Here is a 7276-nt window from a genome sequence, read left to right as displayed (position 1 = left end):
TAAAAGTAAAATAAACAGTATTTTGCTCTTAGGAGATGGTCACTTAAACCGACGAATTAAAATAATATTATCAAACTAATAAACAGTCAAAAATTTCAAATTAAAACAAAATAACAAGTATATATTGAATAGAAATTTTGAAGTGATTTTAAGTGTTAAAAAATTATTTTAGGAAAAGTGAAAGATTTAATGTAATTTTAGCTAAACCACTCTAAAATCTCATTTAAATCTATATCCAACAAGCCTATAAACTTTTCTGAAAGCTAACCATTAAAACAAAGAAACCGGAGTGACCTAAAAAGGGAATAGAATACCACCAATTGTGCTAACTTTGACTGAAGTAATCACCACAAAGTCACAAGAACTGAGACGGCAAATAGATCGTAAAATGGTATAAAATGATATCAAATGAGAAGTGGTTGTTCTGCCCACGCAGATTTATATAATTTCCAGACCAATCAGTTGAGTTTCATTGATGCAAATGATGCAGCCAGATCCAAAGCTGCCTTCACTTGAGAAGCATCCGTTCCCTGAAACCAAAACAACATGCCAAGAGTCAACTTACGTCCATATATTTCTCAAGAGGAACTAGATTGAGATCCATTATCAGCACATGATCTCCAAAACCCAGACACATACCTGTCCAGATGCGAGACCGCTCTTCCCTTTTCCGCATTTCCCTTTTAGAGGACCCAGTGCAGTTGTCAGCCATTCAGTGACATCTAATTGCTTGAACTTGTCAGATTTGTCAGGAACTCCTGCACACACAACCGCCTTGTTGGTCGTTTCATCTGTGCTGAACACCATTATCGACATTCCCTGCATGATGATTCACCAACAAACCCTTTATTTTATACCCTTTTCAATGAATAATTACTAGAGGTTATGCTTAAAGGAAATGGAGATTTACCTTCTTTTCCATGACTTTCGAAACAGCCTCTCGCACGGCTGCTGCATCAAGACCTACATCAAGCTGGAATAATGCAGAATGTCTTCCCATCTGATGAAGCAGACTCTGCTGCCTCTGTGGCCACTTTGACAGATTTCTTCAGGTTTTGTTCAGCTATTTTCTTTTGAGCTTTCCTCACTTCATACTGCAATGTAAAGAAGCAAATTGAACTAAGCAGGAATCTAATAAAAGTAGATGGCGGAACAAAGTTGCTCCGTGAAGAGCTGAATAAGAGCTTACCTGAAGCAGAGCAATCTTGGCCTTTATATCTGCTCTTTTGGCTGCTGGGATAGTTGGTGAGTCTGCCCGTCTTTTCAAAGCAGCGAGTTTCTGTGAAGATGCAAAAATGAAGACATTAACTTTGACATGAATAGAGCAGGTAATGATTTTAAATTGTGAAGGGATGAGAGAGAGAACCTTTTCCAGGGCACCCCTCCGCTTTGATGCATCCTCAACTTCTTTTTCAAGTGAGGACGCCTCATTCAATGCATCAAAAGCACATTCAGTAGTCACAACAGTTATCCTACGAATACCTTTAGCAATTCCCTCCTCCGTTAGGAGATCAAACGCTTTGGCTTCACGAGTGTTTGTTATGTGGGTTCCTAACAATTTTCAAAGTAATACAATACTCATTACTCAAATATCAAATAAATAATCTTTAGGTCCAAATAGCCAAAGCCCAGGGAAACAAACCTCCACAAAACTCAGAAGAAAGGGATGACCATTCATCGTTTTCAGGATCAGCCAGGAGGTCCTCGACCTGTCTCCCAATTGACACCACTCTGACAGGATCAGGGTAGACCTAAATAAAGTAAGAGAAAATGCTTTAACAATTCATATAAACCAAACTAAAAACGCAATGTACGAGAACTGGTGTACAGCTTACTTCTCCAAACATGCTCTAAGACCTTTGATTCGCTTGGCTTCAGAAAGCACCGATTCCTTGGAAAATACATCCAATTCATCCTTGATCTGCTTATTCATTATGGATTCAATCTTTCTCAAATCTTCAGGATCAACCGGCTTGCCTATTCGAAATTATGGAACCCAATAGACAATTATGAAAGAGAATCCATATCAAAATAAAAACGACTTGTTTAAGAACGTACCATGGGAGAAATCAAATCGCAGTTTTTCAGGAAGAACTATTGATCCCTTCTGATCAATATGATCCCCGAGAAAACTTCCTGAATTTATGGCACATGAATCTTTTGAGACCAATTAAAAAATACGTAACTTAAATAATAGAAAATGATACCTTCAGGGCAAAATTCAGCATATGTGTACAAGTATGATTAGGAGTAATGAGTTTACGTCTCTCATAGTCAACCTACACATCGAAAACGGATATAGAAACAAATTAGGTGTTACAAAATACGCTGAATGAGACAAAATTGTATTGATGCGGAGCGTACCTTGCAAGTCACTTTATCTCCCACAGATACCTTGCAAGTCACTTTATCTACATGTCCAAGATGAACATAATGAAGACTGCAGTTTCATGCCACCAGTCAAGAAATGAACCAATTAGCACACTAAATTACATACCAAATGTAATGGATAGAAACTTGTAGACGCCAACACTATTCCCACCTTCTCGCCAGCAGCTGAACTTTCCAGGAAAGCAGAGCCCGTGTACATCGCCTTTACTTCACTCTCGTGATCCTGTAGCAAAATGATGTAGGATCATTGCTCAATAAAAGCTTACTTTAAGCAAAGTTCAATTAAAAATGTGTGCCCTAACTCCTTTCTATTTACGTTAACATAATAAACAACTCTGGAATAAGTAGGACAAACCTGGAACCAAATGTATTTAGAAGAACCATCTGTTGCTAACACACCAGTTTTGTGCAATGTTGATGTAGCATCAGCATCCATTACGATGGTCTCACCAGCTTGCTAAGAAAAAGGGCAAGTTAATAAATAATGTCAATTTAAACTTCATCTATAGTCCCACGGAAGATTGGCACCAAACACTCTTTAAGAAAAAAAAAAATTGAAGCACCTTATTCTGGGCACTTCTCAATATTTCCTTCGCCTCGTCCATTGCTTTGTTGAAGCCATCAACATCAACCAGCAATCCTCTTTCTTCAGCCATCAACTGAAACCGGGGAATAAAAGTTAAAAAGATGACGCAAAAAAACTTATAGAAATAAATACGAATGATCTAAGTACCTGAGTTAAATCTATTGGGAAACCAAAAGTAGCCCATAAGACAAAAGCATCCTGCAAAGAGAAGAAAAGACAGTAGGTTGAGATGGAAATTCAAATATCACATATGAAAATACTGCAACAATACATCACAACAAAGGTAGATATGTCAGTGTATTCCCCTGAACTGCCTGTCCTGCTTTCTGAAATTTCTCAATTCCCTGCCGTGAAAATAGATAGAATCAATCTAACTGTTCATATACTCACCTATATTCTTTTTATATACTCACCTATATAACAAGGACAATATAAGGACAAACATGTCAAACCAATTCTTCTTTCAGAAAATGGCTCCCTATAGATTATGGTATGCTGAACTATGTCCAACTCCAACCAACATAATTTAGACAGAATGGTGGCAAATTGGAAACAATATATACAAAAAAGGTGTCACTAATATTAAGCTGCGACTTAGTGAGCTAGCTCTCACCTTTGCCAAGGTCTTGCAAAAGCTTGCTTCCTCTTCCTTTATTATCTCAGTGATTTTTGCTCATGTTCCTTCAACTCCGTAAAGGTATCACCCATCACTCGAATGACAGAACTGACAAGTCTGTAGGTGAAAAGAGCAAACTGATTAGTGTCAACACACAGACAAAGCTCAGGCGCAGAAACATATACTGTATTTGCAAAGAGGCAAGAATAAAACAAACATGATCTAGCAGCAAAAGAGATAATATTAACACAACACATGCAATGACAGTCGAGCGTAATTTCCTACCCGTTGAAAAATCCTTCATCTGCTTTTAGGATCTCCTTTCCGTAGTGAACTCCTCGACGAAGAATACGTCGCAGAACGTACTTGTGGCCCTCATTACCTGCAAGAGAGTGTATGGCATATTGTATTTGTTAAATTACAATAAAGAATAAAACCTCTATAGGAATACTCTAATAGATTCCGGGAGAAATAAAATAAACACGTAAAGTATGAGTTGAAGTAAATGATTGAATACTAAGACATTTGGCAAATGTTTTGTTGTGTATCATCAACGTAAATGAGACAAAAAAAAATCAGGGCCATACCAGGTCGAGAACTGTCCGCAATAGCAAATGAAAGTGTTCTAATATGATCGGCAACGACTCTATATGCCATGTCAACTCTGTCCACATCTTCCAGACCAACTTTTCCAGAATATGGCTTAGCTCCTGTGGCCTAAAAGCGTGAAATCAAACACGTCAACTTAAGATTCACAGCAACTGGGGGAAAAAAGTACCAATCCGAACTCTTTTTTATTCTCTGTCAGAAAAATACATGAAAAACTACACAGCAAACAAGAAAATGATCTCCACATATCCATTTTATGACACCTTGATCATTATATTTATACCTCAATTCAATAAATCAGAAACATCGAAAACAATTGACGGAGTGTCAGATAAAAGGTGAATACCTGTAACCTCTCATACATCAGATAGGCAAACATGGTCCTAAAATTACCAAGACCCATAATCCACTTGACAATAGATAAACTAAAACGATGATAGTACTAGATAAGACAAGGAAAGCACCCCTAAGAGGAGCTACGAAATAGTAACTCGATTTATGAACAGAATGTCATAAAACTTCAACAGAAGGTTACACAAATTACCTTTTAAATATCATCAAAGATAGGCATGAACACATCTGTATCGTAGTTGCTCATTTTGTTCTGAAGAACAGAAGTTAATCTCTCAAAACCCATTCCGTTATTGACATGCTTAGCAGGCAGAGGTTTTAGAGAACCATCACTTTCTCTGTTGAACTATTTTGAAATCATACATAACAGGCCTCATTAGAGAAAACAATTGAGTATAATAGCAAAGCTAAAGAAGCCATAACAATGCGATTAAGGGGTTATATAAACTTCCAGTACATGATATATAAATTCATTGAAGAAACAACTAGGGAAAATTGAACAGAGATTGGGTTGGTACCTAGACAAAGATTAATAAAATGGAACTAAATTACAAATAGGGAAAATTGGGTTGGTACCTGAATAAAAACAAGATTCCATATTTCCAAACAAGTTGGATCGTCATTGTTAACTAATGATGCTGCATCGTGGTTACCAACACGATAATAATGTATCTCAGTACAAGGTCCACACGGACCTGTGTCTCCCATTTCCCAGAAGTTGTCCTACAGTTTTACCAAAAGTTAAATGAAAGAACAATAGCAATATAAATTTTTAGTATTGGAAATCATAAAATTCGTTTTTGGAGCCTGTGAACCACCGAAACTTGATAGCCTATTCTTCCCACAAAAATGTATTCAAGCTTAAGCTTGACAGTAGTTATCATTAACATACAATAAACATTCGTAGTTCTGAATAAACCTTAGGAAGTGAGAATCAAGATCTAGCGGGAGAAAAAATAGATCACAGATTAAATGTTATTTATCTTCAATAACGAATCCACTGAAAATTATTTTGACTTTTCTTAAAAGGTCTAATCACCTAAATTAAACAAAAACAAAACCTTTATTTTTGATGTTCATCTAAAGGTTAAAAAGAAATGAAAAGTTGTTTATATTTATTTAATCAAATGATTTTCTTTATAGGAGTAGTTAAGCAAACATACCTTGCAACCGAAAGGTAGCACACGTCCAGGTGGAAGAAACTTTAACCATATATCTCGAGCCTCATTATCAGGTTGGAGGCCAGCTTTCTTATCACCGCCAAAATAGGTAGCATAAATTCTGTCCGTTGGTAGCCCATAAACCTGAGGCACAAATTCAACCACTCAAATGACAATAGAGGAATCGCTTAACAAAACTATGACATACTGTTACAAGGACCCCAAATAAAAAGAAAATAAACACTTCACAAAACTGTGACATACAATCGCAGGAGAAACAAGACACCAGTTGATACATGCCCTAACGTGTGGGAAGAGACGATGTACTCTTTAAACCCTAGAGTATTTCAAAACAAGACACCCAGTTGTTCTAATTACCTTAGTTAAAAGCTCCCAAGCCCATTCACTGGCTTCCTTCTTGAAATAATCACCAAATGACCAGTTACCAAGTATTTCAAAGAAGGCGTGATGGTAAGTATCTTTCCCCACATCATCTAGATAATTATGCTTCCCACCAGCTCGAATACACTTCTGTGTGTTACACGCCCTGGTTAGCTTGCTGAGCTCCGTATTTGGGTCAGCTGTCCCCAAAAATATCGGTTTGTTCTAGTTATCGCCAGTACATAAAAATCTCCCAAAGCTTCAAGAACAATGAATAAACCACTCAACTTAACTCCACAAGCAGTGTCCGCTACGAGACTAACCTAATTCAATAGACATATCAAGAAAGCTAAGAGTCAACAGTATATGAACCTCCCAACCTACAAAGTCTTATCAATTACTATCAACTGACAATCGAGAATCAATGCATCGCGATGCTATACAATCAGTATCATATACTGATTCAATAGAATCCGAATCCCACAGCTAACTATTCTAATGTCGTCGAATTGGCGATCGGAGTTTGGTACCGGCGTTAGCGAAGAGTAGGATCATTGTGGGGAACGACGGGGCTTGATGGCCAGAACTTGTGACCTTTCCCCTTGAAGAAATCGAAATAAGTGTCTCTGACTCTCCTCGCTGGCCATTGAATCTCTGATGGATCGGAACCAGGCATGACCGCGACGGAAGAGGAGGAGAAGCGGAAGTGCGAGAGAAAATGGCGGCAGAGATTGGAAGAGTAAACCCTAGAGGGAGGTTTGGTTGAGGATGATATGAGATGAAAAACGGCATTGCCTAATCTCATTCCCTTGTCTCTCTCATTATGGGTAGGAGCCGTTAGTATTATTTTAAGGTCAAACAGTAAAAGTAAATTATTTGAAGTAAATATGTTTTGATTCTCTTGCGGTAAAATATTTGGAAAGTTAAATTGGTGGTTTCACCATTGAAAATTTTACCTTTTTTTTGTCAACTTGAAAATTTTACCTATAAGTTGTAAAATCATGAAAAAAAAGTTTTTATTATTTTTGATTCGGTAATTATGTTATGTATCATTAATCAGTTGTAGAAACATTCAAGAACAACATATCAGCTAACAAGTGATTAGATTAACTTTATCATATCCCCTAAACTATATTTGAGAAGTGATTTTGCCACATGTCTTCTCTACAATCATTCTCACAA

General features: G+C 37.1%; 1 pseudogene; it reads right to left on the bottom strand.

The window, feature by feature from the left end:
• Nucleotides 1–290: 290 nt before the first annotated feature.
• Nucleotides 291–6899, bottom strand: LOC108821809 (alanine--tRNA ligase-like; annotated as a pseudogene).
• Between the last annotated feature and the right edge of the window lie 377 nt (nucleotides 6900–7276).

This window comes from Raphanus sativus, unplaced genomic scaffold (genome assembly GCF_000801105.2).
Source record: "Raphanus sativus cultivar WK10039 unplaced genomic scaffold, ASM80110v3 Scaffold2499, whole genome shotgun sequence".
Classification (NCBI taxonomy): Eukaryota; Viridiplantae; Streptophyta; class Magnoliopsida; order Brassicales; family Brassicaceae; genus Raphanus; species Raphanus sativus.
The sequence above is the reverse complement of the archived record's forward strand: the minus strand, read 5'-3'. Positions and strand labels throughout refer to the sequence as shown.